This window comes from Symphalangus syndactylus, chromosome 14 (genome assembly GCF_028878055.3).
Source record: "Symphalangus syndactylus isolate Jambi chromosome 14, NHGRI_mSymSyn1-v2.1_pri, whole genome shotgun sequence".
NCBI classification, from domain to species: Eukaryota; Metazoa; Chordata; class Mammalia; order Primates; family Hylobatidae; genus Symphalangus; species Symphalangus syndactylus.
The window spans coordinates 101636187-101661613 of NC_072436.2; the positions used below are offsets into that span (position 1 = coordinate 101636187).

General features: G+C 38.6%; 1 protein-coding gene across 4 annotated transcripts in view; it reads left to right on the forward strand.

Annotated features, from left to right (window-relative positions):
- MAP4K3 (mitogen-activated protein kinase kinase kinase kinase 3) overlaps positions 1–25427 on the forward strand; it is a 188055-nt gene that overhangs the window by 15205 nt on the left and 147423 nt on the right. Inside the window, exon 1 of one of the 4 annotated variants that reach the window (XM_055243026.2) lies at positions 19182–19316. The exons of the other annotated variants lie outside the window; for them this stretch is intronic. The gene's annotated coding sequence lies outside the window, so the exon portion shown is untranslated. Of the gene's footprint in view, positions 1–19181; positions 19317–25427 lie in introns of those variants that run through there. 4 annotated transcript variants of the gene reach the window in all.

The following is a 25427-nucleotide window of genomic DNA, read 5'->3' on the forward strand; positions in this document are numbered from 1 at the left end:
AGAGGATGAACAGAATGTAATCCCTCAAGGTGGTGGCAGACTAGATATGGGAATAGTATGGAGTAATTATAGCGTTAAGTAATATGGGGTATTTTGTGATTAAGTATTATGTAATTCCCAATAAAAGTTCAGAAGATCAGAAAAATTGCAGCCCATGGCCAAATAAAGGCTTTTTAGAAGAGATAGAATGAAAGTTTGACTTTAATGTGTTGTTTAGATTTAAATGGATAAAGTGGAAGGGCATTGTAGTTGAGGTGAATATCGAAGAATGAAGTCCTGGTAGGGGGAGGAATAAGCAAGAAGAGATCACATAGCAAATGGGCCAAACTACATCAAATGACTTGTATTGGAGAATAATAGGGAACATTAGATATTAATAATAATAGTTAAAATCATAGCAGATGCCATTTATAGAGTACATACTATGTACTAGGCCTTATTTTATGTAAGTGCTTTATAGGTATTCTCATTTTAATTTTCTTCACAACCTTACCAGGTAGGTATTGTTGTTATTTCCATTTTACAGATACAGAAACTGAGACACAAAAAGAAAGGTCAAGAATAGGCCCAGGTCAGGTGCAGTGGCTCACCTGTGGAATACCAACACTTTGGGAGGCCCAGGTGGGTGGATCGCTTGAAACCAGGAATTCAAGACCAGGGTGGGCAACATGGCAAAACCCTGTCTCCACAAAACAAAACAAAACAAAAAATGCCCAAGTCAATAAATCTAGTAAGTAGTAAGTGGTGAAAGCAGGATTGAATTCAGGCAGTCTTACCTCCAGAACCCATGCCTTGTAGTCACTGTGTTGTTCTGTAGAGAGGTAGGTGAGACCAGAATATGTCTTGAGAAACTGTCTCCAGGTTTTAAATTAAATGTGATAGAAATAAGGGAAGCAGTTTGAGGTGTTTGATGAACCGAAGAGTAGATAGTGAGCTACTTGATGGCGGGGACCACTTCTTAGTCCTGTGAGAGATGGATGTGGTGGAGAGTGGACAGTTAATCCTCAATCTGATATTTCAGATTATGTGGAAGATGGTGTACCAGTTAGGAGTGAATGGAAATGATGTGAATTAGATTAATGACAGGGGAAATTGGGGGCATAGATGACCTGGAGAGATGGGAAAGTTGAGTGAAGCAAGATGTGGAGTTAGATTTTGGACAGATTGATTGAGGTGTAATATCTATAGACTAGCAGATTTGAAGGAACCAGTAGGGAAATATCGTCAAGAGGGATAGTGGACACCTGAGAATAAGAGTTCTTCAATGATGGGAGTGTCAAGGAAAGAGACATCTTTTGCTTGAGTTTTCAAAGGAATAATAGCTCTTATGTTAACTTCTTCCTCACTTTTAATATTTGAGAAATTCATGGCAGCCGGGCATGATGGCTCATGCTTATAATTCCAACACTTCAGGATGCTGAGGTGGGAGGATTGCTTGAGGCCAGGAGTTCAAGACCAGCCTGGACAACATACTAGACCCCATCTCTTTAAAAAAAAAAAAAAAAGCCAGGCATAGTGGCATATGCTTGTAGTCCTAGCTACTTGTGAGGCTGAGGCAGGAGGATCACTTGAGCCCAGGAGTTCAAGGCTGCTGTAAGCTGTGATTGCAGCACTGCACTCTAGCCTAGGCAACACAGTGAGACTGTCTCTAAACAAAAAAACAAAATGAAAAAAAAAAAATAAAGAATTTGGCCGGGTGTGGTGGCTCACACTTGTAATCCCAGCACTTTGGCAGGCCGAGGCAGGCAGATCACGAGGTCAGGAGATCAAGACCATCCTGGCTAGCACGGTGAAACCCCGTCTCTACTAAAAAAAATACAGAAAAATTAGCCGGGCGTAGTGGCGGGCGCCTGTAGTCCCAGCTACTTGGGAGGCTGAGGCAGGAGAATGGCTTGAACCCGGGAGGTGGAGCTTGCAGTGGGCCGAGATGGCGCCACTGCACTCCAGCCTGGGCAACAGAGCGAGACTCCGACTCAAAAAAAAAAAAAGAAATAAATAAAGAATTCATGATTCATGACTTCAGTTTTTCCTTTGAATAGTGATATTTGAGCAAATAAATGAAATAAAATATAAAACACCTATTCTGTAAGTGCACATGTATATGGAAGTTATGGACTTTAGTTTTAAGTATTGTAAGTTACTAAATATTTCCCAGTTGAAATTAGTTAAGAATAATGGAGTAAATAAGAGTAGTGAAAGATTGATTACCCATGATTGTTTAGAGTTTTCTTTCAACACCTGTGTATCCTTAAAAGCCCTTTTTGGATTCCTGTATTCCTTTCAGTGCCTCAGAGGAATAGGTGACTTAGAATCTCTCTCTGACCCTAGGCCAGGGGGTTCATACTCCTCTTCCTCCATTTCATTCTCAGGAGGTGACACAGTGAAAAGAAGAGAGCATTGAAAGTGCTGAGTGATAGGAAACTCAGATGGGATATGTCATTACTAAAACTTTTTCATCTTTCCGTTTCCATGCCTTTCTTTTGCCTGTCCCCATCCTGTGCTCCACCGTCTTCTCTCCCATCAATAAAACCACAAACTCCAAATCTTCAAAAAGCATTGAGCAGAGAATATAAAGCCTTTTGCAGAAACAGTCTGCACACAGTTATGTTTACTTTTTGAATGCCATTGAGCTTGAACAAGTTAGTCATTTTCATTTCATAATCATCATGTTGATATTTTTCTTCTGGGGTCTCTTATTTCTGGTTAGTGCTGTGATGTTAATTCACCAATACTACTAGGATCTGCTAATCATAGAAGATGTTTTTATTTGGAATGTTGACATTTTATTTCCTCCAGTAAACTGTGTTCACATGAGGTTTGACAAACTTTTTTTCTTTCAAAAACCAAAATTGGAGGTTTCTGTTAATTACTGGGCAGAGTTGCTATTTTTATAGTAGGTCTGTATTGTTTGTGTTGAGTTTCTTTAGCTGTTTCTATCGCGCTATGATGCAATATTTGAATTAAAATGTAGAGAATATTTCTATAAGATATTGCTTTTATAGAAAATAATATAAAAAGGTGAAATTAAACTGCTTTATAAGATTTTAGACAATGTGTTTTTAAAATATAATTTAACTTATTTTGGTGGGCTTTAGAAGAAAAGTCTGTAAACTAAACTTATTTTGTCTGGCAGTAAAGGGATCCAGTTTTTTTTTAACACAACTGTTTGCAGAACGTATTCACTTATTAATACATGATAAAATTAGTTGTTTTGGATGAGAAATACCTTTTTGTTTAAACTTATCTTTTTAAGTTCATACTATTTAAAACATTATTTAAAATATTTCACTTACTATATAAGATTTTTTAAAAATAAACTTTATTTTAGAATATTTTTGGATTTACAAAAAGTCATAAAGACTCCTAACCCAGTTTCCTTTTTTGTTAACATGTTACCATGGTACATTTGGCACAACTGAGGACAAGTATCAGAACATGACTGTTAACTAAGCTCCACTGTCTATTTGGATTTCACTAGTTCTTCTCTAATGCCTCTTTCTGTCTCAGGATTCCATCCAGGATACCATATTCTATTTAGTTACTATGTCCCCTTAAGCAGAATTTTCTGGTGTGTGACAGCTTCCCAGACGTTTTGATAACTTTGATAGTTTTAAGGAGTGCTGGTCAAAGGAGTGCTTGTCAATGTTTTATAGAGTGTTTCTAAATTTAAGGTATTTTGATTTTTTTTTCTCATGGTTAGATTGCAGTTATAGATCCTAGGGAGAATGAAGTATGCATGCTGTTGACATAATTTATCACTGGCACTATTAACTTTGATCACCGGCAGTGTTAACTTTGATCACCTGGCTTTTTAGTTGACGTAATCATTTCCATTTTGTACTTTTTGGAAGCAAGTCACTAAACACGGTGCCACACTCAAGAGGTAAGAAGTTAAACTTCACCTCTTTGAGGAAGGGAGTAGCTTCGTAAATTACTGGAAATTCTTCTGTAGGGATTTAGGTCTTTGTCCTCATTTATGTATTTATTCAGTTATTTTGTATTAGTATGGATGTATGGATATTTATTTTATACTTTGGGTTATGATCCAGTACTACATGATTTATTTTGTTGCCCATATTGCTCCAACTTAGCCATTGGGAGCTCTTTCAGGTTCCTTCCTGTGTCCCATTCATAGGTCCCCATCATTTGTTTTGTTTTTGAGACGGAGTCTTGTTCTGTCACCAGGCTGGAGTGCAGTGGCACAGTCTCTGCTCACTGCAACCTTCTGCCTCCTGGGTTCAAGCAATTCTCCTGCCTCAGCCTCCTGAGTAGCTGGGACTACAGGCACGCGTCACCACGCCCAGCTGATTTTTCTATTTTTTGGTAGAGACAGGGTTTCACCATGTTGGCCAGGATGGTCCTTATCTCTTGACCTCGTAATCTGTCCGCCTTGGCCTCCCAGAGTGCTGAGATTACAGGCGTGAGCCACTGCACCCAGCCATCATTTTGTTTTTAACACTTACTTTCTGGCACTGCAAGATGCTTCAGGCTCATCTTGTATTTCTCTGCCCTAGCCTGATAAGCAGACATTTTTTCAAGGAGCCCTGGTTCCTTCTATTAGAGAATGGTATTAGATAGCAAGATCTGGGCTCTGAGTATGTTTGCTGTTGGCGTGTCATTGCTTCTAGGATTTCTCTCAGTAGATGAAGCTAGGAAATACGTGTATATATTACTAAGCCATGTATACATACATATCTATAATTATTTTAGTATCTCTCTGTGTCTATTTTAAGCTAAACTGATATCTCTGGATCTAATCTAGCATCACATGGTTTGTTCTGGCCTCCCCCCATTGCTTATCTATAGCTTCCTAATCCAGTAGTAAGAAACCTGGCTTTTGGCCAGTATGGTGGCTCAGGCCTGTAATCCCAGCACTTTGGGAAACCAAGGGGGTGGATCACGAGGTCAGGAGATCAAGACCATCCTGGCTAATACGGTGAAACCACATCTCTACTAAAAATACAAAAAATTAGCCGAGCGTGGTGGCAGGCGCCTGTAGTCGCAGCTACTCGGGAGGCTGAGACCGGAGAATGGCGTGAACCCAGGAGGCAGAGCTTGCAGTGAGCCGAGATTGCGCCACTGCACTCCAGCCTGGGCAACAGAGTGAGACTCTGTCTCACCAAAAAAAAAAAAAAAAAAAAAAAAAAAAAAAGAAACCTGGCTTTCACTGTCTGGTATCCATTTACGAATTTGCTCAGTCTCCGTATATCTGTATAGCTTTTTAGAAATTTTCACAACTCTGTGTTACAAGTTGACAAGCCAAACTGTTCTCGTATTTTTAAGTTACTCATTTACTCTTTGAAATAATAATAATTATATACCACTTACTATGTGCTAAGCATTATTCTGTGAACTTTTACATGTAACAACCAATTTTACTCTTAATCCATGCTATGTTGTAGGAACTTTAATTACCTCCATTTTACAAATGAAAATAGAGGGGCCCAGAGAGCTTATGTGGTTTTTTTCCCAAGGGTCCACAGCTAGTAAATGGCAGAGCCAGCAGTTGCACCCAGTTTGCCTCCAGACTCCATACATTCGGCTATACTGCCAAAAATAGATGTGTGAAAACATTGTAGTGTTGGTTATCATTTTTAAAAATATTCTTTTTTATGCTAAGGAAGAAGAGGGTTCAGTGATCTCAGAAAAATCCCCAAAGTACCCTTCTGGATATGAGAGGGGACAGTGGTTAGAAAAGAGTAAATTTCTTTAAAAAGGCAAGCTTGCAGAAATGAGACTGTATACTCACTAAAGGAAAATAATGCTTGCTTGCTTCTGGTTGAAGAGATTGTGTCGGTGAGGAAAATAGTTTATGCTTTAAAAAATCTTCTGGAATAAAACATGGACAGCTTTTTTTTTCTGCCCTCCTTAAACCATCCCATGATGATTGCCAGATTATTTTTTCCTTCTGGTGGAAGCATGTGGTTCTCACCCTCTTCACATATGTCTCTTGCACAGAGGGGAAAGGAGTGGGTCAGAATTGCAGTTAGCAAAGGCATTTTATTGGCTGCCGATCAAGTCAGAAACCAAATTAGTTGAAGGAATTTCTTTATTAACATGCCAGAAACATCTTATCTATTCGGTTTTACCAGAGCCTGTTTAGCATTTGATTTCACTGGTAAGCTCATGTAGAAGGCTTAGTTATTCTGAAGTTTTGTTTTCAAACAGGACAGCCCTCCCAACTCCACCCTCCCCAGCATCTGACTTAAAATTTTTGACAGTTTTATTGAGATATAATTCATACACCATACACTTTACCATGTAATTCAATGAGTTACACAGTTAGTATGACTTAAATTTGAATCCTAAAATCAGAAAGAAGATAGTGATAGAGGGAATTTATTCTTCCAAATGTTTTATATATATATATATATATATTTTTTTTTTTTTTTTTTTTTTTTTTGAGACAGAGCCTTGCTCTCTCGCCCAGGCTGGAGTGCAATGGTGCGATCTTGACTCACTGCAACCTCCACCTCCTAGGTTTAAACAATTCTTCCTCAGCCTCCCAAGTAGCTGGGATTACAGGCTCCCGCCACCATGCCTGGCTAATATTTTGTATTTTTGTTAGAGATGGGGTTTCACCACGTTGGCCAGGCTGGTCTCGAACTCCTGACCTCAGGTGATCCACCCACCTTGGCCTTCCAAAGTGCTGTGATTATAGGCGTGAGCCACCGTGCCTGGCCTATAATTATTTTTATATTAAATACTATTAACACCAAAAGTGACTGTTATTGCCTGACATTATAAGGGTTGGAGAGACATAAAAACCACAGGAACTTGATAAAGTGGCTTAGTTTGATTGATCCTCATTGAAGTAATATGTACAGTTATCTTTTCACCATAATTTCACTTTCCTTTCTTTTGATTGACTGTCTCCTTTTTCCCACTCAAATGTAAGGGCATTTAATTGCGTAAGTCTGTTTCTAAGTAATAATTAAATTGAAACTAGATTGTACTTAACTTACTTATCCACCAGTAAGTGCAAAAGGATTTTGCACTGAGAATTCCCATTATTTTAGTGCAGAACATGTCAAATTTTCCTTTGTTGCTTAAACAAAGTCATATCAGTAAGCATAAAAAATCTGAAGGAAATTTTAATACTTCTGATGCTTGTTCAGTTGTAGTACATACTTTTAAAATGAAGCCCATTCATTTGGAACTGTTTGAGAGCTGTAATGTTTAAATAGCATCTAGGAGAAGTTTGGACTTTTACAAGTATAGGCTGTCATTTTGCAGAAAAGAAAATCTGGTTGTGAACCAAACCCAACTTAGGGGCCTTTGCGTCTGGCTCATGGAATTGCTTATAACCTCTTGAACTTTTCAGTTCTCTAAAAAATTGTTGGTGATAATATTTAAGATTCTCTATGAAGTTGGTGGTTTAATTTTGGATAAATGAATTCCCATTTTTTACATAATACTTGGCTTTCATACAAGGTTCAAAGTATTAGATTGGTACATACTCTTTTTTTTTTTTTTTTTTTTTGAGATAGAGTCTCACTCTGTTGCCCAGGCTGAAGTGCAATGGCGCCATCTCGGCTCACTGCAACCTCCGACTCCCAGGTTCAAGCAATTCTCCTGCCCCAGCACCCCCCAAGTAGCTGGAACTACATGCGTGTGCCACCACGCCCCGCTAATTTTTTGTATTTTTACTAGAGACGGGGTTTCACCGTGTTAGCCAGGATGGTCTCGATCTCCTGACCTCGTGATCTGCCCACCTTGGCCTCCCAAAGTGCTGGGATTACAGGCGTGAGCCACCACACCCGGCCTAGGTTGGTACATACTCTTAAGAGAATTGAGGCATAGTAGGCAGACAGAGTAGAAGAAAGAGATCTGCAAGCAGGTGGTAGTGGGGGTGGAATGTGGGGGCCATTTCTCAAAAACATTACTGAAATGTTTTCCGAAGAAAATGTATTCTTCTAAAAAATTTGCCTAACATTATTTTGTAAGCTGTTTTGGAATTGCTACTAGGCTCTTAATTCCCCCGCAATAGTTTCTGAAAACTATTTAATAGAAGATTTTAATGTAAACTCCAAAATTCCACCTACTAACTAGGATTTAGTAGTAAGATACAATTTTGAGGTTAAGAGCAGGATTTTTGTTCCTGCATCTGGGGTGCAGTTATCTTCAGAGAAGATTGTTGCCTCTCTTTGCTTCTCATTTTGGCTTTTGATGGAGAGGTTGGTGAGTGTTTCTGTTTTCTAGACTTGGCTATTTCTGTAGAGATTAGGAACATGTTGCTTATTGTAAAGTATCAAGACAGAGAGGAACAAAATCAAGTTTAACTATGACAGTGCTTTAAAGCTGACCATGAGAATCATGTTCTCTAGCAGATATTCCTTGAACTACTCTTCCCTTGCAGTCACCTTGAAAGATTGTAATAGGAATTAGCGAGTAACTGTGTATGCTCTTATTTAAAGATGTAGATATTGATATGAGGAGGAAAGGAATAATGTACTTTGGGAATATATCTGAATCGTGTATTTTCTGTTAAGAAGCAAGAAATTAAAAGCCCCTCTTGATTGACAAAATGATCCAAAGCAGAGCTTCACTTAAGAGGTTCTTAGCACCTACGAGGTGGAGCCTGGGCATCTTGTATGCCAAGAACTCTACAGGTAGTTCTGAGAAGACAGTTGTTAACGGACTCCCCTGTCTGGTGATACAGGGAGCCCGCCTCTACCCTGGTCTTGCTTTTCTTACAACTTTTTCTGATTGTGTTCACTTTCTGTTTAGTCCATATTCCTGGACTCTGCACCTCTACCTTGTTACTTTGCATGTACAGTCAATGGATTCTCACAGTTAATTGCAGTCATTGTAGTGACTGGCTGTGACCCATTTTCGGCTGTCTTTGATTTCATATATTTTGTGATTGTGGTGGTTTTTCTCAGCAATACCAGTATTCTGACCACTGACTCTGTACCCAGTCTGTCCTCTGGGCTGCACTGGCATTTCCAGACTTCTGCCTTGGTTGCTGCCTTTCATCGTAATGGTGGAGAGACATTAAGGGGAATGGTGGTTCTGTTCCTAGCTCTCTCGTTAATTAGGTAAATGACTGTGATTCAGTTCCTTAACCACTTGGGACTGTAGTTTTCTCATCTCTTGCTTAAATCCTCTTCAGTTTCTGTATTATTAATAGAACTTGGTTACTCGTGTGTTTTTCTCTTTCTGATACAAGGAATTTAGCCTGGCTGTTTAACTTTTACTGCATGAAAGCTTTGATGAATTTCTTTATACTCTAGGTGAAATGGAACATCGAGATGTACTTTCTGCTCATTTCTAAGACAAAAAGCTTAACATTTCATAATCCTTTGTTGGGTCTCTCCTCGTTGGTCACTTCAGTGAGGTAGACAAGTTAGTTGCATGTAATAGACAATTAGAAAATGCAAGAAATCTTTAAAAATATTTAAATGGTAGGTTACTATCTACCAGAGAGATACTATTTGGTCAGATGACCAAGTAGTTAGGAACTTAGCCTCTTGATTGCCAGATTTGAATTTTAGCTGTACTAGTTTTTAAGTTTTTTTTGTATCTTGGACATGTAATTTAATTTCTTTATGCCTCAGTTTATTCATTTGTAAGACAAGAATGGTTAATGATATTTAAATTGTGAAGTTTAAATAATAAAGCATTTAAATCTTAGTACATAACCTGTACATAGTAAGTACTTCATAAACGTTAACTACTATTGCAGTAGTATTTGTTCCTGTTCTTCATTGTCTTGTAAATTTAGGGCTATTTTCATGATGGCTGTTTAGGAAAGCCCTTCTGAGTGTTTCTAGGGTTTTATTATTATTTTTTTTTATTTTAATAGCTTATCTCAATCATATTCTATCATATCATTTAGGTATTTTTGGTTTTCCTCCTGCCTAGCACTAATAAATCTGATTTTTTTTTGTTTTTATTTCCCTTAACTGGAATGTAAGCTTCGTGGGATCAGGGGCCTTCTTTGTCTTATTCCTTGTTATATCTCCAGCTTCTAGTGTAATACATGGACTACAATAGAAGCTCAGTAAATATTTTGGGGGACAACATTAATTGCTACAGTGAGCTGTTCAGCGTATAGCTGAAAGGAGATGGTGGTGACTGCAGCTAGGTGTGGCGTGATCTCCTTTAGATCCATTTTGTGGTCTTTTTCCAGGGCCCTGACCCGCGCTAGCTGTTGTTGATTTTGTCCCTGAAAGTGTGTTCTCTGACTTAATTATTCTGGTCTTGTTTGGCAAATCATTGTAGTTTACCAAAGTGTGTCTTCTGGAACATTAGATCTTTAAAGTGATCTTTCTAATGACTGTAATATCCCAATTCCACAGAACACACTTTGAGAAATGCAGAGTTAGTGTACTACTGAAAGCCTAGTTTACCCTCACTCATTTCTTGCCTTGTAAAATGATATGGTCAGGAAAGTTAAAATGAAATAATATATGTGACATACTTTGTAAACTCTCTAGAGTGCCATAAAGCATGTCAAGTGTTTAAGCCTCCTTTTATTAGTCACCATGTAGATATATAGCCATTACCATTCGAACCTGAAGCCATTACGTTTAGTCACTTTCCCTGTCTGCAGATCGTCACATTTTTTTCATTGCTAGCAGTCACAGTTCCTTAGAGTTATTTTGTTCAATTCTGACAAACTTCTGTGCTCGTGGAAGTACTTGGCAGATACTTGTTGCACTTAGAACTGAATGGATGATGAAGCCTTTGCCAGGTAAAAGCTTACTGGTTCCATCCACTTTCTCACCAGTGGTCATCAGAGAAATGGATTTTCAGAATTGTACCATTGTAGTTTAATCATCTAGCAAAGACATTAAGCATAAGCATAAACCATATCCTTGTGTCCCTGTACCCAGCACTATACCTGGCATGTGATTAGCTCTCAGTAAGTATTTAATAACTAAACAAGACACTGAAACCATACACCATTCTTTCCTCATGCTCACATCATGAAATGGAGTCACTGTTTAGAGAGGGAATGTAAGTTGGTATACTCAATCTGGAATATGCACCACAACTTTCTAGTATGATTTAAGTAGGGAAAATGTAGGGAAAACATCTGCCTTCGTGTCAGAAGTGAGGGAGTCAAACTTACTGGCTTTCTGTCTGTACTCTGCTTTAAAATTGGATTTTAAATAACGGTTTTAACTAAAAATAGACGCCAAGAAGACGACATTTCTCTGATGTAAATATCCATTTCCTAGTCCTCACAGGAAATTCACTTAAATTTGAGGCATACAATTATATGGAGTATACTTTGTTTTTAAAAATTACTGTTGAATTACTGTCCTGTATTTAAAAAGACATAGATTCTGTTCATTTATATCCAGCTTAAGTAAAAAAATGGCATAATGATATCAAAATATTTTGTTCTTTTAAACAGTTTCTCAAAGGTGTATTTAATGCTAATGTAGATTATATGGTGAAGATATGTTTCTTTGAATGAAAAGATGACATACAAAAACAATTCTAGGATATCAGTAGCAATAACTATGACATATGTGCCTTTGATGTCATTGTACCATATATCCTTTTGTATAGTTAAAATGGCTATTCTGTGCATTTTGATTTAATTGCTATAGTGAAAATTACATTTTTGAAGAGCTAGAAAAACTTTTTAAAACTTGGAAATGTTGTTATCCTTCATATTATGAAAAGTACTAGTTTTAGTCTTCCACCATGCAAAGACCTTTTTAAAAATAATCTTTTAAATATTATTTTCATGATAAATAATTTACCATTTGTCTGTGGAAGAGAAATACTGCTTTTCTGCACACACTTCTGTATGTGTTCCAAAATCGTGTGATAAGATTTTTGGCTGTTAGAGTGACATGTGACTATAATGGTTTTCAGTAGAGTTTGTTATAATGTATTAGCAAAGAACCAAAATTTATAAAGATAGAAAGCTTTATAAGAAATGCTAAGATCTTCATAATATTACCAGTTGCTTTGTTATGATTGTATTGCTCTAATTTTCTAGGATTGTGAAATTATGTCTAATTACTGAAATGGGTGCAGGATGTTGCATGAATACAGGGAACTCCAAATTCTTGACTGTGGCTGTTTGTGGTATGTCCTGCCAATCTACAAAGGGTTCAGCTGCCTCTTATGTGTAGAGGATGCAGTGGCCTGTTGCTGAACTGGAAATCAGCTGTTGCTTTAAATTACAGATTAGCAGCTCCCTCCTCCACAATCCCAAACTACCATACCCAGACCTAGGTGTAAGTAGAAACTGAAAAGAGATTAACCAAAGTTACTTCTTTGCTGTAGTCAGAAAAACGTAAAGGATATTGAAAAAGCAAATGTTGGGCATAATCATATGCAGCATTTTATGTTTCAGTTTGTGGTAAGAAGTTTTTCAAAGTACCTTAACAATGGAAATACCTTTCTGCTATTTTCATTCCATCATTGGAATTAGCACTTAGAAACTATCCATTTAAGTGCTATTGAGTTTCTGTTATTGCTTAACCACATTGTCCTTTATCTCAATGCCTGTGAATTACAGATCTGTCTTTACATTTATTATAGTACTAGGTAAATAGGCATTTATACCAACTGTAACATAAACAGAGATTCCATGTAGAATATGGATAATTATTTTTAGTCTATTTCTGTTCACACTGTTAAATTACCTTGTTTTTATTTTCAACTCTGAGTATATCTCAATATCTACTATGCTTTATTTTTCTCTTCCTATTTCTGTTCTCTGCATACTCAATGAAATTTTCTGGAGAAATTTACAGACTGGCTGAAACATCTGATTTAGCTTTAAGTGATTTGTTGTTGTCGTTTTGTTTTTAAATGTTGCCCAGGCTGGACTCAAACTTCTGGGTTCAAATGATTCTCCTGCCTCAGCCTCTAGAGTAGCTGGGACTATAGGCTGGTGCCACTGCAGCCAGCTTCCAAGTGGATCATTTATTGAAGTTCAGCAATATTAGAGTGGACCCTTGAACAACAGAGAGGTTAGGGGAGCCAGCCCCCCATGTAGTCAAAAATCCATGTATAACTTTTTGACTCCCCCAAAGCTTAACCACTAATAGTCTATTGTTGACCAGAGGTCTTACTGATAATATAAACAGTTAATTAACATGTATTTCTTATACATATTGTGTATTATATTCTTACAATATAGTAAGCTACAGAAAAGGAAATGTGAAGAAATCATAAGAGAAAATATATTTACTATTCCTTAAGTGGAAGTGGATCATCATAAGTGCCTATCCTTGTCTTCATGTTGAGTAGGCTGAGGAGGAAGAGGAAGGGTTGGTTTTGCTGTCTCAGGGTGGCAGAAGTGAAAGGAAAGACAGAAGAGGCAGGCACAGTATAACTTTACAGAAATACATTGTAATTTCTCTCTGGCTTTTTTGCTTTTTCGCTTTTTCATTTCTCTAAAAATGTTTCTATATGGTACCAATCCTCCCACTGTTAGTTTCAGTGCCTGTATCATGGAAGGATCCCTGTTATAAAAGAAGTCAAAGCAGTCTTGGAGAATCAAACCCATTTGCCAGATTGCCTAATGTTACTTTGTTTTCTGGCACTGCTTCTTCTTTGTCTTCTTCCTCATCGTCTGGCACTGCTTTGGAAGCACTCATCTCCATCAAGTTGCTTCTGTTAATTGCTCTGGTGTGCTATCTGTTAGCTCTTAAATTTCTGTAAGATCCATATCTTGAAACCCTTCACCCACCCAATCCCCCACCCCCCCCTTTTTTTTTTTTTGGCCTTATCTACAGTCTCTTTCATGATTTCCTTGACTTACTCTCATAAATCCTGTGAAGTCATGTGCAACATCTGGGCATAGTTTTCTCCAGCAGGAATTTTTTGTTTCAGGCTTGATGGCTTTAAAGGTTTTTTCTATAACAGCAGTATATCTTCAATGATGAAATTCTTCCAGACACTCATGACGTTCTCTCTATTGGTGTTCTCTTCCATTGAATTGACAGTCCCTTCCCTAGAGTATCGTGTGTAATGACACTTAAAGGTCCTTATGACCCCATGATCTAGATGCTGAATTAGAGATATTGTGCTTGGGTCAAGTAGACTATTTTGACATCTTCAGCATTGAACTCCTGGGGTCTGGGTGGCCAGGGGCATTGTCTAATATCAAAGGAACTTTAAAAGGCAGTTCCTTACTGAGAAGGTACTTCCTGACTTCACAGACAAAGCATGGAAGGAACCAATCCAGAAAAAGGGTTTTGTTATCTAGGTTGGTTTTTTTCCTTTTTTGCTTTTTGTTTTTGTTTTGTACAACCAAAAGACTGGCAGCTGGTGTTTATTTTTTCCCTTTAAGGCTCAAGGGTTAACAGCTTTGTAGATAAGAGCAGTTCTGATCATAAACTTGACTGCATCTGCACAAAACAGTGGATTGAGTTAGCCTATCCTTTCCTGCCATAAATCCTGTGCTTACTTCTCCTCTTTACTAATGTCTTGTGGCATTTTTTTTTCCAAAATAGGGCACTTTCATCTGCATTAAAAAACTTGTTCAGTGCTAGACACAGTGGCTTACACCTGCAATCCCAGCACTTTGGGAGGCCGAGGTGGGAGGATCACGTGAGCCCAGGAATTTGAGACCAGCCTGGGCAACATAGTGAGACCCCATCTCTACAAAAAAATAAGAGAATTAGCTGTATGTGGTGGCATGCACCTGTGGTCTCAGTTTCCATCTCAGGAGGCTGAGATGAGAGGATCACTTCAGCCCAGGAGGTTGAGGCTGCAGTGATCCAAGGTTATGCCACAGCACTTCAGCCTGGGCAATAGAGTGAGATCCTATCTCTCACTCTATAAAAAACAAAACAAACAAAAAAAACTAAACAAACCTGTTTAGGCAGATAACCTTTCTCCTGAATGATTTTCTTAATGGTGTCTGGGAGCTCCCCTGCTGCCGCTTGGTTGGCAGTAGCTGCTTCTTCTGTTTTCTTGACGTTTTTAAGCCAAACCACTTTTTCAAATTATCAAACCATTCTCCAACTGGCATTCTTCAACTTTAAATCCTTTTTTTTTTTTTTTTTTTCCTTTAAGTTGTTAATAGAAGTGGTGAGAGCAGACATTCTTCCCTTGTTCCTGCTCTTAGGAAGATACTATTTAGGCTTTCACCATTTCCTTTGATGTTAGCTTTAGGTCTTTTGTATATGCTATTTGCTAGATTGGCAAAGTTCTCTTTATTTCCTGTTTGCTGAGTTTGTATCAGGAACAGATTTTAGATTTTATTTATTTACTTTTTTATTCTGTGGAGATGACCAATTTTTGTTCATTTTTGGTCTGTTAATATGGTGAATTATACTGATTGATTTTTCTAATACTAAACCTTACATTCTTAGGATAAATACCACTTGAAAATGATGTATTAACCCTTCTAACATTGTATTTGATTTGCTAAAATTTTAAGAATTTTTTATGTTCATGAGGTATGTTTGTCTGTAGTTTTCTTGTAACATCTGTGTCTTATTATCAGAATAATGCTAGCCTCAACTGAGAAGTATTCTTTTCTTTTAGTTTTTCTACTTAAGAGTAGTTTACGTACCGCAGTTATAGTGTTGTAATATTCTGTTTTTCTGTGTACTATTACCAGTGAGTTTTATACCTTCAGATGATTTCTTGTTACTGATTAGCATCCTTTTTTTTTTTTCTGATTGAAGTACTCCCTTTAGCATTTCTTGTAGGACAGGTCTGGTGTTAATGAAATCTGTCAGTTTTTGTTTGTCTGGGAAAGTCTTGATTTCTACTTCATGTCTGAGGGATATTTTTGCTGAATATACTATTCTATGGCAAAAGTTTTTTTTCCCTCCTCACTTTATGCCATGCCTCTCTATCCTGGCCTGTGAGGCTCCCACTGAAAAGTCTGCTGTCAGATGTATTAGATCTCCAGTGTATATTTTCCTTTCTCTTGCTGCTTAAAGAGTCCTTTCTTTATCCTTGACCTTTGAGCGTTTGAGTATTCAGTGTCTTGAGGTAGTCTTCTTTGTGTTAAATCTGCTGGTGTTTTATAACCTTCTTGTACGTGGATATTGATATCTTTCTCTAGGTTTAGGAAGCTCTCTGATTATCCCTTTGAATAAACTTTCTACCCCTTTCTCTTTCTCTACCTCCTCTTTAAGGCCAGTAACTCTTGGATTTGCCCTTTTGAGGCTTTTTTCTAGATCTTGCAGATGTGCTTGTTTTTTTAATTCTTTTTTTGTCTCCTCTGTTTTCAAATAGCGTGTCTTCAAGCTCACTCATTCTTTCTTCTGCTTGATCAGTTTCGCTATTAAGAGACTCCGATGTTACGGCCGGGCGCGGTGGCTCAAGCCTGTAATCCCGGTAGTTCGGGAGGCCGAGGCGGGCGGATTATGAGGTCAGGAGATCGAGACCGTCCTGGCTAACACGGTGAAACCCCGTCTCTACTAAAAATACAAAAAATTAGCCAGGCATGTTGGCGGGCGCCTGTAGTCCCAGCTACTCGGGAGGCTGAGGCAGGAGAATGGTGTGAACCCGGGGGGCGGAGCTTGCAGTGAGCCGAGATCGCGCCACTGCACTCCAGCCTGGGGAACAGAGCAAGACTCCGTCTCAAAAAAAAGAGACTCCAATGTGCTCTTCAGTATATCTGTTGCATTTTTCAACTGCAGAATTTCTGCTTGATTCTATTTAATTATTTCAGTGTCTTTGTTAAATTTATCTGATAGGATTCTGAATTCCTTCTCTGAGTTATCTTGAATTTTTTTTAGTTTCCTCAAAACAGCTATTTTGAATTCTCTTTCTAAAAGATCACATATCTTGGTTTCTCCAGGATTGGTCCCTGGTGTTTTTTTTATTTTGTTTTATTTTTTGAGACAGGGTCTCACTCTGTCACCTAGGCTGGAGTGCAGTGGCATGATCTCGGCTCACTGCAACCTCTACCTCCTAGGCTTAGGTGGTCCTCCCACCTCAGCCTCCCGTGTAGGTGGGACCACAGGTGCACACCACTGCAGCTGGCTAATGTTTGTATTTTTTGTAGACACAGCGTTTCAACATGTTGCCCAAGATGGTCTTGAATTCCTGGGCTCAAGTAGTCTGCCTGCCTCAGCCTCCCAAAGTGTTGGGATTACTGGTGTGAGCATCGTGCCCAGCCTTGGTGTCTTATTTAGTTTGTTTGATGAGGTCATGTTTTCTTGGATGGTCTTGATGCTTACGGATGTTTGTTCATGTCTGGGCATTGAAGAGTTAGGTATTTCTTGTAGTCTTTCTAGTCTGGGCTTGTTTGTACTTGTCTTTCTTGGGAAGGCCTTGCAGATATTCAAAAGGACGTGGATTTTGTAATCTAAGCCATACCTGCAGTAAGGGGCAACCCAAGCCCAGTAACACTGTAGTTCTTGCAGACTTATAGAGGTATATCCTTGGTGGTCTTCAATAAGATTCAAAAGAATTCCCTGTATTATAGGCAGTCTCTTATTCTCTTCCTTTACGTTTTCCTAAACGTCATTTCTCTCTCTGTTCTGAGCTGCCTGGAGCTGGGGGAGGAGTGACACAGGGTCCTCTGTGGCCACCAGTACCAGGACTGTGCTGGGTCAGACCAGAAGCCAGCACAGCACTGGGTCTTGCCCAAGGCCTGCTGTGACCCTTACCTGGCTACTGCCTATGTTTGCTCAAGACCCTAGGTATCTGTAATCAGCAGATTGTGAAGCCAGCCAGGCTTGTGTCCTTCCCTTCAGGTTGAGGAGTTCCTCTAGACCCCAGGTGGGTCCAGAGATGCCATCTGGGAGCCAGGGACTGGAGTTAGAAACCTCAGAAATCGGCTGGGCGTGGTGGCTCACGCCTGTAATCCCAGCACTTTGGGAGGCCAAGGCGGGCGGATCACCTGAGGTTGGGAGTTCGAGACCAGCCTGACCAACATGGAGAAACCCCGTCTCTACTAAAAATACAAAATTAGCCAGGTGTGGTGGTGCAAGCTTATAATCCCAGCTACTCAGGAAGCTGAGGTAGGAGAATCGCTTGAACCCGGGAGGCAGAGGTTGTGGTCAGCCGAGATCGTGCCGTTGCACTCCAGCCTGGGCAATAAGAGCAAAACTCTACCTCAGAAAAAACAAAAAGAAAAGAAACCTCAGAAATCTTCCTGGTGTTTTATTCTACTGTGGCTGAGCTGGTACTCAAACCATGAAACGTGGTCTTTCCCACTTCTCCCTCCCCTTTCTACAGGCAGAGGAGCCTCACCCATTGGCCACCACCACTACAGGCCCATGGGGAGCACTGTCAGGCTACTGCTGATGTTCACTTAAGACCCAAGGGTTCTTCAGTCAGCTTGTGGTGAGTGCTGCCAGACCTAGGACTCATTCAGGGCAGCGGGCTACTTTCTGCCCCAGTGCAGGTCCAGGAATGCTGTCCAAGAGCCAAGGCCTAGAATCAGGGACTCCAAGAGTCCACTTGGTGCTCTACCCCACTGTGGCTGAGCTGGTACCTAAGGTGAAAGACCAAGTCCCCTTTACTCTTCTCTCTGCTTTTCTCAAGCAAGAGTCTTTCACTGTAGCTACCACAGCTGGGCATGTGCTGGTTTTCACTTGAAGCTGGCACATGTCAGAGTCTCACCCAGGACTCACAGCATACTACCTGGGTTTTGCTGCTGGTTATTCAGGGCCCAAGGGCTCTTTAGTCAGCAGATACTGGATCCAGCCTGAACTGGGTTCTTCCCTTCAAGGCAGCTGGTTTCCCTTCTGGCCCAGGGTGTGTTTAGAATATTATCTGGGAGCTAGGGCCTGGAATGGGTGCTTCACGATCCTAACTGGTCCCCTAACCTAGTGTGGCTGAGCTGGTATCCAAGATGCAGATCAGAGTCCTCTTCACTCTTCCTTCTCTCCTCAAGCAGAAGAAAGGGTTCTTTTTTGGAGTCACTAGCTGGGATTAGGGGAGGGGTGGCACAAGCACTCCCTTAGCTGCCCTGGCTGGTGTCATAATAGCTTGCATGCCCCCCACGTCCACTGGCTGCAAGCCCCACTCAGCCCTACAACTTTGCCTAAGAGTTGCAGTCCTTGTGGCCTAGACTGCCTTTCAGGTTTATTGAGGGCTGCAGAGTACTTCAGCCCATGGTGGGGAGGCTTGCCAGAACTCAAGTTCTGACTGTTGGGACAGGCACTTCCCTTCTGGTTAGGGCTGATCTAAATGCTCCCTCCGTGGGCGGGTGTCAGCTGAGTTCAATGCAAAGTCTCACAGTCACTGTGCTTTCCCTCCCTCAAGCACACACATTCTCTGCGCCACACTGCCACTGTGGGTGGATGGGGGACGTTGGCAATTCAAGATTGCCTTTCCTTCAGTGCCTCTTTCAGTGATATCTTCAGTGCCTCGTTCAGACATCTTCAGTGCCTCTTTCAGTGATATGAAGTTAAAACCAGGTACTTTGAGTGCACACCTGAGTTTTGGTTCTTATAAAGGTGCTTTTTTGTGTGTGAATAGTTGCTAAATTTGGTGTTCCTGCTGGGTGTCGGTGGCTGGAGTCCTGTTCGGCCCTGTTGCTCTGCCCCTATCTTGAGAAGTATTCTTTTCATTTTTCTGAAAGAGTTTGTGTAAAATATTTTCTTCCTTCTGTGTTTGGTGGAATTTATCAGCGAAGCCATCTGGGTCTGGAGGCTTTATTGTTGGGCATTTTAAACTATAGATTGAGTTTCTTTTAGAAATATAGGGCTATTTAGTTTATTTCTTTAATGAGATTCGGTAGTTTGTGTCTTTCAAAGAATTTATTCATTTCATCCAAGTTGAAATTTAATGGCATAAAATTAATTATAATATTTTCTCATTATCCTTTTAATATGTGTACAATCTGTAGTGATGTCATGTCTCTACTTCCCAACATTGGTGAATTTGTGTCTTCTCTCTTTTTTTTTTTCTTTCTTTTTTCTTTTTTGGACTGTCTTTTTTTCTGATTAGTTTGGCTGGAAGTTTATCTTCTTAGAGGTAACAGAGCCTTAATTTTATTGATTTTTCTCAAAGACCCAATTTTTGGTTTAATGGATTTTTCTTTATTGTTTTTCTGTTCTATTTAATTGATGTACACTCTGATCTTATTTTCTTTCTTCTGCTTACTTGAGGTTCGTTGGCCATTTGCTTTACTTTAGTTTCTTAAGGAGGAAACTGAAGTCACTGATTTCGTTTCCTTTCTTTTTTTCCTTATACTAGCATTTGTTGCTGTGTTTCCTTTTAAGTACTATTTTAGTTGTGTATCACAAATTTTGATATATTTCTTTTTATAAGCAATTTGATTATGATATGTCTTAATGTAGCTTTCTGCTCATTTCTCTTGCTGGGAGTTCATTAAAGTTCTTGGAGGTGTAGGTTTATGGTTTTCATCAAAATTGGAAAAAATTTGGCAATTAATCAAAAAAATTTTGCTCTTTACCTGTTTCTTAGTCTACTTGAAGTTATCCCACAACTAACTGATGCTCTCTGTTCATTTTTTCCAGACAGAAAAAAGACTGTAGTTTCTATTACCATTTTTTCAAGTTCACTAATCTTCTGTGGTGTCTGATCTGCTGTTATTCTATCCATTGTAGTTTAATCTCAGTTATTTTAGTTTTCATGTATTAATAGAATTTGGGTTTTTTTCATAGTCCGTGTTTCTATTTAACTGGCTTAGTCTTTACTTCTTGCACATATGGAATGTAGTTAGAATAGCTAGTTTAATGTCTCTGTCTACTCATTCTATTTTTGAATCTGTTTTATTGATTTTTCTTCTTACCTTATAGGTTGTATTTTCTTACTTTTTTACATGATTAGTAATTTCTATTGTATTTCAGACATTGTGAATTTTACTTTGTGCCCTGGATATTTTTGTATTCCTGTTAGTATTCTAGGGCTTTTTTCTGTGGCGCAGTGAAAATTACTTCAGAAACAGATTGTTGTATTTATTTGTTTTTTTCTGAGACAGGGTCACACTCCTGTCACCCAGGCCGGAGTGCAGTATTGCCATCTTGGCTCACTGTAGCCTCAACCTCTCCTGCTCAAGCGAAACGCCCACCTAAGCCCCCCAAGCAGCTGAGACTACAGGCACGGGCCACCATGCCTGGCAATTTTTTTGTATTTTTTGTAGAGATGGGTTTCGCTGTGTCACCCAGGCTGGTCTCAAACTCCTCAGCTCAAGCGCTCCACTTGCCTTGGCCTCCCAAAGTGCTAGGATTACAGGCGTGAACCACGGCGCCTGGCCTTGCAGGTATTGTTTCGAAGCTCAGTTAGATGGGAACAGAGCAGCTGGTAGCCTAGAGCTAATTTTCCCCAATACTAAGACAGTATTCTTCTGAGTATTCTACCTGGTGTCTCTTAAATTATGAAGTTTTCCAGTCTGGCCGATGAGAGCATGAACTATTCCCAACCCTTAGAAATCTTTGGTAATTGTTCTCTCTTTTCCTCTCTGGTGGCTCTGCTCTAGGCCTTATGTGTTTCCTCACAAGGATATGGGGATTGGTATTGAGCTGAAATTTTGAGATGAAGATGGGACACCCCCCTCCCCTTCCTGTCTGTATAGTTCTCTCTGTTTTGGTACTCTGTCCTACGAATTCTAGCTTTCTTCATTTTCCTGTATTCTTAGCTTCATCATGTCAACTTAGGGTGACCATCAGGCTCCATCTGGGTTCTCTTGCCCTGCACTGAGGCCTGGAAACTGTCTCTAGAATATAAGCCGGGACAATTGTAAAACTCTGTAGGATTTTATTTTTCTTTTTTAAGGAATCACCGTAGTGTGCTAACCGATATTTCATGTGTAAAAACTAAGTGTTATATGTTTTGTTCATTTTTAATGCTTTTTTTTTTTTAGGTGAAAGGGTATACTGCCTTCTGCTACTGTATTTGGCCAGATACCTTTCTTTTGGAAGCTGAAAATTACTGTATTACTCATTAGTTAAAGAGGAAATTACAGTGAAAATTATACAGTATCTATTTTGATGAAAAATTATTAAAGCTATATATATAAATAAAGCAGGACTTCCAGTCATAATTTATAATAATAAATTCACTTATTAAAAAAGCAATAAAAAATAAAATGATTAAGTATGAACACCAAGGAGTTAAAAAAAGAGCAGAGTAAACTCATAGGCACTGGAAATGTAAATAAAAAGGAGGAACAGGAACTAAATGAAGGGGAAGGGTGGGGGGGATCAATAAAACCTAAGCTCAACATTTGAAAAGATATGTAAAAAAGAAAAACCTGGTAAGAACACCCAAGAAATAAAAGAGAAGGCGTAAATATTATTTGTAAATTATTGTTGCAAATATAAAGAGCATAACTACTAATTTAGCAGTACTTTAAAATATTTTGAGCAACTTACGCTAATAAATGTGAAAGCTTCAATGCATGGATGGTAGAGTCAAGACTGGAGACTAGTATTCCAGAGAAGAGATTATGGTGGCCTGAACTCTAGGGCACTAGTAATAGAAACAGAGAAGTTAAAAACATACAATAGACATTTATAATTCTGTGAATGGAGGGATGGGGAGGGTTAAGGTGTTGGGTTATAGGGTTCTCCCTTGGGCAGTTGCAAGGTGTTGGGTGATGTCACTACACCTAAGGAATAGCAGGGTTTTTGGGGGGATTAATTTGAGGTACATGGGTGTCGGTAGCATTGTCTAGTTGGTTATATGGGTCTGAGCTTACTGAAGTCTGGGGAAATTGTCATATAAACTTACCAGCTTGTTTTTCTTTTTGTGAGCATGCCTTTAAATGTTTCCAGAAACATAAAATATCCTCTTTTTAAACCATGTTAAACCCTCCCCCATATAAATATTATGTACCTGGCTAGATCTTAGTTAGATATGAAAACAAAGATCCTACTTACAGCAGTCTCTTGTAATAAACACTAAAATGTATACTTGTAACAGGAGCCCTTAACTTTTTGGCATAGTTTCTATGTAAGAACTCAGATTTCTCTGAGTGATATGGCTGTGACTTAGATTCTGATTCTCTAAAAGTCATTGCCAGGCTTGTCTGACCGTGCTGCTAGGTAGCTAGGCAGGCTTCACTAAAATATCACCTCAAATCCTTGCATTTAACTACTTAAGTTCCTAAAATACTTGAAAATCAGCTGTACTCATTTATGTTACTGAGGTGCTACACGTAGACTTTTGTCTTGGCTTGAACAAAACTCCAAGTCACCTCAAAGATGGAAATGAGATGGTTCCCATGTGTTTTTATTTTGTTAAAGAGATGTGGTGTATATTGGAAATGGCCTTTCCTTTGAGGCTTTCATTCTTTGACTGGATTGAAGCTGCTGTGCACTACCTTAAGCCTACCAGTTTTAGCATAATCCTAGCCTGACCTGCACTGAACTGGCTATTATTAAAAACCTTGTCTGTGTCATCTGAAGTATTTACTGCCTGTCACAAGTGGTACTCTTCTTGCTGGCTTCTTAGTGACATATAAAGTACAACTATAGCTTGAACAAAGTAAACAATGTGGCTTTTTGTTACATAGTACAACATAAGTTTTCAAAGCATAGTACATTCTTTAGTTTTAATTGATAGATTGGAAATTTAGTATGAGCAGGTTGACAAGTGTGATTGCATTTGTGATGTTTATTTTTCACACAATTCTTCTTTTTTTTTAATGAGACAGAGTCTTGCTTTGTCTCAGGCTGGAGTGCAATGGCATGATCTCAGCTCACTGCAACTTCCACCTCCTGGGTTCAAGCGATTCTCTTGCCTCAGCCTCCCAAGTAGCTGGAGCTATAGGTGTGTACCACCACACCTGGCTAATTTTCATATTTTTTGGTAGAGACAGGGTTTCGCCATGTTGGCCAGGCTGGTCTCGAACTCTTGACCTCAAGTGATCCACCCACCTCAGCCTCCCAACGTGCTGGGATTATAGGCGTGAGCCACCATGCCTGGCCAATTATTATCATTATTATTATTATTTTAATTATTCCTGAAACCATCAAAGGAAAGGCTTACACCATGGTTTAGTAAATTTTGGGGGCCAAATATTAACCATGCCACCAATTTCTTTTTATTTCAAATTTAATTTATAATTTTAATAAAGAATGCATTTATTTACATGGTTCAAAATGCAAAGTGCTATTTTTAAAAAGTATCCCCTGAGAAGTCTTGTTCCCACCCATCCCCATCTGTCCCTTCTCCTTAGTTCATTATATGTATTACTAACTATATTTTTATTAATTTTTGTTAATTTCTGTTCATTCCTTTAGACTTTATGCAAAAGGCTAATTACACTAATACTTTGCACCCTGGTTTCTTTATTTTTATTCCATGGAGCTCTCTCGTTATATCAGTCAGTATATAAAGACCTTCCTTATCTTTTTTTTTCTTTTTTTACTATATAGTATTCATTTGTTGGTATATGCTGTAGTTAATTCCACCAGTCCTTTTGCACTTGAATTTATTCAGTCTTTTGCTATTACAGGCAATTTCATAGTGATTAACCTTGTACATGTTTATTTCGTATGTGTGTAGGTTTCCTGATGGTTTCGTTTCCTAGAAGGGTGTTTGCCGGGTGAAAGGGTACATGCATCTGTAATTTTGATTGATATTATTGGATTCCCTTTATATACATCTTGCATTTTGCATTTCAGCAGCAATATATGAGGGTCCTTGGAATGTCCCCCTTTCCCTACAGCTTGACAAGTGGTTGGACTTAAATCAGATTTTGCCAATCTGATAAGAAACACTATCTCACTGTATATTTTTTGTTTGTATTTCTGTTTTCAGCTTATCATATATTCCAGGGCCATTTGTATTTCTTTTCTTTTTCACATACTTGTCCATTTTTCCATTGGATTATCTCCTTTGTTTCTAAGAATTCTTTATATGGGTGTATTTCTGGACTTTGTATTTTGTCCCACTGGTCTGTCTATTCATTTGCCACTCGTATACTTTTAGTTCTTGAGGCCATATAAAGTTATATTGTTAGAGCTGTTTTCTCATTGCTCTTCATTTTCAGAGTTTTCCTGGCAATTACTGCTTGTTTATTTTTCAATAAGATCTTTAGAATCAGCCTTTCTAGTTCCTGGAGGAAAAAAATTGATACTTTTATTGAGTTTGTATGAATTATGATACCTTAAGAAGAGTTGATACCTTTATGATGTTTAGCCTCTCTAAGAATATGATTATAACTTCCTCTTCATTCAATTCTACTTTCATTTCTTTAAAGGTTTTTAAAGTTTTCTTTAAGTTTGCACATTTGTGATTAAGTGAAAATATACAAATATTTTATTTAGTTGCTATTGGAAATGTAGTCTTTATATCTTCTGCTGTTGTTCGTATTATAATATGTTGTATAATGAAGACTATTGATCTTTGTATATTCTTTTTATAGGTTACTATCTTACTGAATTCTCTTATGTTTGTAGTCACTAATTCTTAATATTGTTTTAAAGCACACTTTATGGAGTTGGTGAGTACTATATAGGATTTTTTTTTAGTACCAAAGTCTTGGTTGAGAGACTTAATACACTATCCATTTTTACTGGTTTAGATATGTAGCATGATGAACCTCAGCAAGTTTA